Here is an 8,190-nt window from a genome sequence, read left to right as displayed (position 1 = left end):
GCATGCCTGTAGTCCCAGTTACTCGGGAGACTGAGGCAGGAGAATTGCTTGAACCTGGGAGGCAGAGGTTGCAGTGAGCCAAGATTGTACCACTGTACTCCAGCCTGGGTAACAAAGCGAGACTTCATCTCAAAAAAAAAGTTGTTTTAACTGATTATGATTACAATTAAAATTTCTTAATTTTGTAAATTTTATAAAAACATGACTCCTCCTAGGGCTTTGGAAGAGAGTATGAGCAACTAGGATCCTTAAAGAGCACACTTCATTTGCTTTATGGGAGATATCTGTTTCCACTACAGAAATGTCAGCCTTCCCCAGCCAAAATCTGTCTTTTCATTCTCTAAGTGTAGTAGTATCAAGGTAGCTCTCCTTGGGTTATACCATGAAAAATAATGTAAGAACTCAACACCTTGGAAAAGCCATGAAGAAGGGAAAGATAAGGCTGGGCACGGTGGCTCATGCCTGTAATCCCAGCACGTTGGGAGGCCAAGGTGGGTGGATCACTTAAGTCAGGAGTTCGAGACCAGCCTGGCCAACATGGTGAAACCCCCATCTCTACTAAAAATACAAGAATTAGCTGGGCGTGGTGGCAGGCACCTGTAATCCCAGCTACTCGGGAGGCTGAGGCAGAAGAATTGCTTGAACACGGGAGGCGGAGGCTGCAGTGAGCTGAGATTGTGTCACTGCACTCCAGCCTGGGTGTCAGAGCGAGACTCCGTCTCAAGAAAAAAAAAAAAAAAAAATTACCCGGATGTAGTGGCAGGCGCCTGTAGCCCCAGCTACTTGGGAGGCTGAGGCAGGAGAATGGCATGAACCCGGGAGGCAGAGCTTGCTGTGAGCCGAGATCACGCCACTGCACTCTAGCCTGGGCAACACAGCAAGACTCCGTCTCAAAAAAAAAAAAAAAAAAAAAAATTGCTAACACTTGCTGTGGCTGCAGCCTGGGTAAGACAAGCTCACCAACACCGCAAATGCCGGCACGTGAGCACTTTGGCAATCTGCTTTAACAATATTCACCCATACTCTCAGTCCCAGTAATTCCACTTCAGAGAATCTATTTCAGGAAATTCTCACAACTGCAGAGATGTTCATGTAGAAAGTATTAAATACAGCACTGTTGAAAATTGAGGAAAAATAAGAGAGAGCAACAGGGAAGACAGTATCTCTCAGGACCCGCGTGGACATCTACATGCATTTATCTGATGGTGGAAAAGAAAGAATATACACCTAATTGTCATCACTGCTAATGCTGAAGGGAGGGCTCAGGGGAGGGGTCTTTGCTTTTTCTTTGTGTGCCTCTCAACGGTTTAACTTCCCATTCTGAATATGGTGTATTTGCTCTTATAATTTAAACAATATTCCAAGAGGTAAGAAAGTTCCCACATATAAAAAGGATGAAAGCAGCTGGGCGCGGTGGCTCACGCCTGTAATCCCAGCACTTTGGGAGGCTGAGGCGGGTAGATCACAAGGTCAGGAGTTCGAGACCAGCCTGGCCAAGATGGTGAAACCCCGTCTCTACTAAAAATAAAAAAAAAATTAGCCAGGCGTGGTGGCAGGCGCCTGTAGTCCCAGCTACTCGGGAGGCTGAGGCAGAAGAATTCCTTGAACCTGGGAGGCGGAGGTTGTAGTGAGCCAAGATCGTGCCACTGCACTCTAGCCTGGGTGACAGAGCGAGACTCCCTCTCAAAAAAAAAAAAAAAAAAAAAAAAGATGAAAGCATGCAAATGGAATCTGATCCCCTTCCATCCTATCGCCCTGACCTTAGTAAAAAGAATGAAGAAAATACGCTCATTAAGCTCCCTGGCCACACAATGGCCAACTCGGACCTGCTGATTTCTACTGCTGTGATTGAGGATGCCATACCCAGCTGTTTCCGGGTGCGAGCACAGACGCCCAGTCTTCCAATGAAGACTAGGTGTCAATGAGCAGTAATATTTTATAAGGAATCTTTTCTGAACAGTAGGTCTCAAGAGTGGGCTTAAAATATTCAGTACACTATGCTGTAAACAGATGTGCTGTTATCCAGGCTTTGTTGTTCCATTTCTAGAGCACGGGAAGAGTAATTTAGGTTTTTTTTTTTTTTAGATGCAGCTTCACTCTTGTTGCCCAGGATGGAGTGCAATGGCGTGATCTCGGCTCACTGCAACCTCAGCCTCCAAGGTTCAAGCAATTCTCCTGCCTCAGCCTCCTGAGTAGCTGGGTTACAGGCATGCGCCACCATGCGCAGCTAATTTTGTATTTTTAGCAGAGATGGGGTTTCTCCATGTTGGTCAGGCTGGTCTCGACCTGCCAACCTCCAGTGATCCACCTGCCTTGGCTTCCCAAAATGCTAGGATTACAGGCGTGAGACACTGCTCCTAGCCTTAGGATCATTCTTTTTTTTTTTGAGACAGAGTCTCGCTCTGCCGCCCAGGCTGGAGTGCAGTGGCGCAATCTCGGCTCACTGCAAGCTCCGCCTCCCGGGTGCACGCCATTCTCCTGCCTCAGCCTCTCCGAGTAGCTGGGACTACAGGCGCCCACCACCACACCCGGCTAATTTTTTGTATTTTTAGTAGAGACGGGGTTTCACCGTGGTCTCGATCTGACCTCGTGATCCGCCTGCCTCGGCCTCCCAAAGTGCTGGGATTACAAGCGTGAGCCACCGCGCCCGGCCGCCTTAGGATCATTCTTAAGGGCTCTAGGATTTTTGGAATAGTGAATGAGCACTGGCTTCAACTTAAAGTCACCAGCTACATTAGCCCCAACAAGAGAGTCAGCCTATCCTTTTTTTTTTTTTTTTGGATGGAGTCTTGCTCTGTTGCCCAGGCTGGAGTGCAGTGGTGCGATCTCAGCTTACTGCAACCTCCGCCTCTTGGGTTCAAGCGATTCTCCTGCCTCAGCCTCCTGAGTAGCTGGGATTACAGGTGCGTGCCACCACACCTGGCTAATTTTTTTTGTATTTTTAGTAGAGATGGGGTTTCACCATGTTGGTCAGACTGGTCTCAAACTCCTGACCTTGTGATATGACTGCCTCGGCCTCCCAAAGTGCTGGGATTAGAGGTGTGAGCCACTGTGCCTAGTGGAGTCAACCTATCCTTTCAGGCATTGACTTCTCTCTAGCTATGAAAGTCCTAGATGGCGGCCAGGCACAGTGGCTCATGCCTGTAATCCCAGCACTTTGGGAGGCCAAGACGGGCAGATCACAAGGTCGGGAGATCGAGACCATCCTGGCTAACATGGTGAAACCCTGTCTCTGCTAAAAAATACAAAAAATTAGCCGGGTGTGGTGGCGGGCACCTGTTGTCCCAGCTACTTGGGAGGCTAAGGCAGGAGAATGACATGAACCCGGGAGGCAGAGCTTGTAGTGAGCCGAGATCCCGCCACTGCACTCCAGCCTGGGTGACAGAGCGAGACTCTGTCTCAAAAAAAAGAAAGTCCTAGATGGCATCTTCTTCCAACAGAAGGCTTCTGTTTCATCTACATTGAAAAGCTGCTGTTTAGAGAGGTCATCCTCGTCAATTATCTTAGTTAGATCTTCCGTTTAACTTACTGCCACTTCTTGACTGGGCGCCATGGCTCACAGCTATAATCCCAGCACTTTGGGAGGCCGAGGCGGGCAGATCACGAGGTCAGGAGATCAAGACCATCCTGGCTAACATGGTGAAACCCCGTCTCTACTAAAAATACAAAAAATTAGCTGGGCGTGGTGACGGGCGCCTGTAGTCCCAGCTACTCGGGAGGCTGAGGCAGGAGAATGGCGTGAACCCAGGAGGCGGAACTTGCAGTGAGCCAAGATCGCACCACTGCACTCCAGCCTGGGTGACAGAACGAGACTCCATCTCAAAAAAAAAAAAAAAAAACAACCTACTGCCGCTTCTTCATCACACTTGCTGCTTCCCCTGGGACTTTCATGGAGTGCAAGGTGAGGACCAGTTATGTAGAGTGTTTCCTTCCTTAAGCCTACTGAAGCCTGATAGCTTCCAACTTTTCTTCAGCAGCTTCCTCACCTCTCTCAGCCTTCAGAGAATTGAAGACAGTTAGGGCTTATGCTCTGGATTAGGCTTTGGTTTAAGGGAATGTTGTGGCTGGTCTGATCGTCTATCTAGACCACTCAAGTTTTCTCCGTATCAGCAATAAGGCTGTTCCCTTTCTTATCATTACTGTGTTCACTGGAATAGCACCTTTTTATTTATTTATCTTTGTATTTTGTTTGTTTTTGTTTTTTCTTTTTAGTACAGATGGGCTTTCACCATGTTGGCCAGGGTGGTCTCAAACTCCTGACCTCAAGTGATCCCACCCACCTTGGCCTCCCAAAGTGCTGAGGTTACAGGCATGAGCCACTGCGCCTGGCCAATTTTTGAGACAGGGTCTCACTCTTTCACACAGGCTAGAGTACAGTGGCACAATTATACCTTACTGCAGCCTCAACCTCCTGGGCTCAAGTCTTCCTCCACCTCAGCCTCCCAAGTAGCTGGGACTACAGGCATTCGCCACCATGCCCAGCTGATTATTTTTTGTTGAGACGGGGTCTTGCTATGTTGCTCAGGCTGGCCTCAAACTCCTGGGTTCAAGAGACCTTCCCCCGCCTCAGCCTCCCGAAGTGTTGGGATTACAGGCATGAGCCACCAGACCTAGCCAGATAGTTTTTGTTTGTTTGTTTTGAGACGGAGTCTTGCTCTGTTGCCCAGGCTGGAGTGCAGTGGCATGATCTCAGTTCACTGCAACCTCTGCCTCCCAGGTTCAAGCAATTCTCCCGCCTCAGCCTCCCCAGTAGCTGGGCTTACAGGTGTGAGCCACCGCACCCAGCCAATAGTTCTTGAGTGAAATTAAAAGTGCTACTCCAGAGGTGGGGCATGGTGGCTCACACCTTTAATTCCAACACTTTGGATGGCTGAGGCAGGAGGATCACTTGAGCCCAGGAGTTGGAGGCCAGCCTGGACAACATAGCGAGACCTCGTCTCTACTAAAAACTAAAAAAAAAAAAACAAAAAAGGTCTATCTTGGCTTTCAACATGCCTTTCTCACTGAGCTTAATTATTTCTAGCTCTTGATGTGAAGTGAAAGATTTGCAACTCTTCCTTACACTTGAACACTTAGAGGCCACTGTAGGATTACTAATTGCAAACGGCTGGTTGGTGGAGCAGACAGAATGCATACAATATTGATGGATTAAGTTTACCGTCTTACACAGGCATCATTCATGACGCCCCAAAACAATTACAATAGTAACATCAAAGATTATTGATTGCAGATCACCATACTAGATATAATAATAGCAAACTTTGAAATATTGCAAGAATTACCAAAATGTGCCACAGAGACACAGACTGAGCATCCTTTTGGAAAAATAATGCCGGTAGACTTTGCTCGACGCAGGGTTGCCAAAACCCCTCAATTTGTAAAAAACACAGTACCTGCAAAGCGCAAAAAAGCAACGCACAATGAAACAAGGGGTGTGCCTGTTTTGACTCTCACCAAAGCCTTGTATTTCCACAACATGAGAAAAGGGAGGTTCAGAAGGTGTGGATGATTTTCCTAAATCACCTGGCTAGTAACCAAGTCCCAGGGCCACAGCCTTCCTACCACAAGGCACTGTCGCCCAAAGCCTTCAGGATTAAGCTTGGCTGTAGGTTTTCCAGCCATAGGCACACAGCCAGACACAGGCGGGCACTCAGAAATTAGTTACGTGAGTAAATACCCAACAACTAGGAGAAAGCTAGGCAAATTGTGGTTGACCAACAAGACACTGCAAGACTTTTCAGGAGGAAGATGTGGAATTCCACTTATCAATATTAGATGAAAATGCAGAACCTCACATAACAGCCACAAATCTCCCTAGATCTCAAAGGTGGGTCTCCATCCGCTCGGCCTCAATTACCCAGAGCTGAGTCACTAACTATCCACCCTCCAGTCTCTCCCCAGCTCTCCGCAGGAACCAGCTGGGGCTCTCTACTGCCCACACTGCCAAATCCAAATTCTTCATCCTGGCCTTCACAGCCCTTCCATCTCACCCAATCCAGTTGTTTCCTGAACACTTTCACTCTCCCTGGCCTTTGCTGGACTCTTCCCTTTACCCCACAGAACCCCATCTTCTCCTTTATCCTGAGATGCAACTTGGCTCATATGGATTCTCTGTGAATGCTGGTGCCTTTCCCCACTTCCATCAAAAAGGGAGCGGTGGCCAGGTGCGGTGGCTCACAACCTATAATCTCAGTACTTTGGGAGGCCGAGGCAGGTAGATCACCTGAGGTCAGGAGTTCAAAACCAGCCTGGCCAACATGGCGAAACCCCGTCTCTACTGAAAATACAAAATTAGCCGGGCGTGGTGGTACATGCCTGTAATCCCAGATACTCAGGAGGCTGAGGCAGGAGAATCGCTTGAACGTGGGAGGCAGAGGTTGTAGTGAGCTGAGATCTTGCCACTGCACTCTAGTCTGGACAACAAGAGCGAAACTCTGTCTCAAAAAAAAAAAAAAAAGGAAGCGGCTAGCTTTTTTTTTTTTTTTTTTTAACAAAAGTGGATTTATTCATTTAAACCTATGTGATCACCAAGTTCACTAGAAACTGGCAGGATGAACCTGGAGCTTCATATCCAAGAGTCTCCGGTTTGGGTTTTTCTGGTACGGAGGCAGGGAACTGACTTAGATGATCTGGGCAGCCAGGCTGGTCTGGGCTGGGATGCCTTTCCACCTCTCCTTCCTCTCCTAGTCTATCCCCAGCTCCCTTCCAGGGGTCAGGACCCCAAACTCCTATTAGGCAAGTCTTTTCTTCCCTTAGCAACCCAGTTTCTTCAAACATGGGGAAAAAAGGTGGAAGGAGCTTCTTATCACAATATTTCTTTTTAATTTAGAAAGGGGGAGAAGGCTAGGCTTACACCTGTAATCCTAACACTTTGGGAGGTTGAGGCGGTGGATCACTTGAGGTCAGGAGTTCAGGATCAGCCTGGCCAACATGGCAAAACTCAGTCTCTACTAAAAACTCAAAAATTAGCTGGGCATGGTGGTGGATGCCTTTAGTCCCAGCTACTCAGGAGGCTGAGGCAGGAGAATCGCTTGAACCTGGGAGGCGGAGGTTGCAGTGAGCTGAGATCGCGTCACTGCACTCCAGCTTGGGTGACAGAACGAGACTCTGTCTCAAAAAAAAAAAGTAAAAAGAAAATGGGGGAGAGAAAAATGACAATAACTTATCACTTGGAAAAAGTTTTCCCACTAAAGTTCTCACCAGGTATGTCCAAAGTCCCTCGTCGGGACACGGTAAGCTGTCAATAAATATACCTTGGCCATGCCCCTACATCAGCGCGCACCAACTTACCCCATTTTAAGAGCCTGCGGTAGAGAGGTCTCAGAGTTGCTATAATGGGCCAACTCCTGGTGAGGGGTATTTAGTTGTTTGCAATTTTCCCGAATGAACAGTTCTGCAAAGAACAATCTTCTATAAGCATTTATCTTTGTTGTACAGCTACTTCTAAAGACAGATTCCTAGAAGTAGAATTACTGGCTTAGAGAATCCACACATTTTAAATTCTGATACTTACTAGTTCAGGAACTTGCCACGGTAATTCTCAAACTCTAATCGCACTTAGGCTTTATCTGTGAGGCTTGCTTACGTGCAAAATCTGACGGGCTATCAGCCTCCCTCCACCCCTACCCCGTTCTCCAGGAGGAAGGTGGGGCTCCAGGTCTTTGTTATGCAGCTCTCAGGTGGAGGAGGAGGCAGCACTCCCCCCCTTCCATTTCCCCAACCTCATCTAGCACCAGACTTGGGAAGCACTGGTCTAAGGGGCTGCTGCAGGCACAATTTACGGTGAGGTCTTTGCCTCTAGCCCAGGCCCCCAGTGGCTTCCCCAGAAAGGGCAGAGTGTGGCTTTTACGCATGTAGGAGAAAAACGCCTAGTGTAGAGTTCAAGCTCAGCAGCCACTACCGGAGCCCCCTCTCCAGGCTCACCTGGTCGCACCCATTTCCCCCTGGGGCTCCCCTCTTCTGAAGGTCCCTGTCCCATACATTTCCTAGAGGCCAAGGCCCATTGGTTTTACATTTCTTACCTAAGCAACCCAGACGCGGCTTTTTCTTTCAGAGGGCCGTGGGGGGAGCACCACTTACTCGGCCAAAAAAATTGTTTCTGACCCACACTCTGGGCCTTAGTTTCCCTGTCTGAAATGGAGAGCAATAGGCAGTGCCACTGACATTTCACCCGCTGCCGTGAGGAGGTTT

This window comes from Symphalangus syndactylus, chromosome 24 (assembly GCF_028878055.3).
Source record: "Symphalangus syndactylus isolate Jambi chromosome 24, NHGRI_mSymSyn1-v2.1_pri, whole genome shotgun sequence".
Lineage (NCBI taxonomy): Eukaryota > Metazoa > Chordata > Mammalia > Primates > Hylobatidae > Symphalangus > Symphalangus syndactylus.
This window is presented reverse-complemented; position numbering follows the sequence as displayed.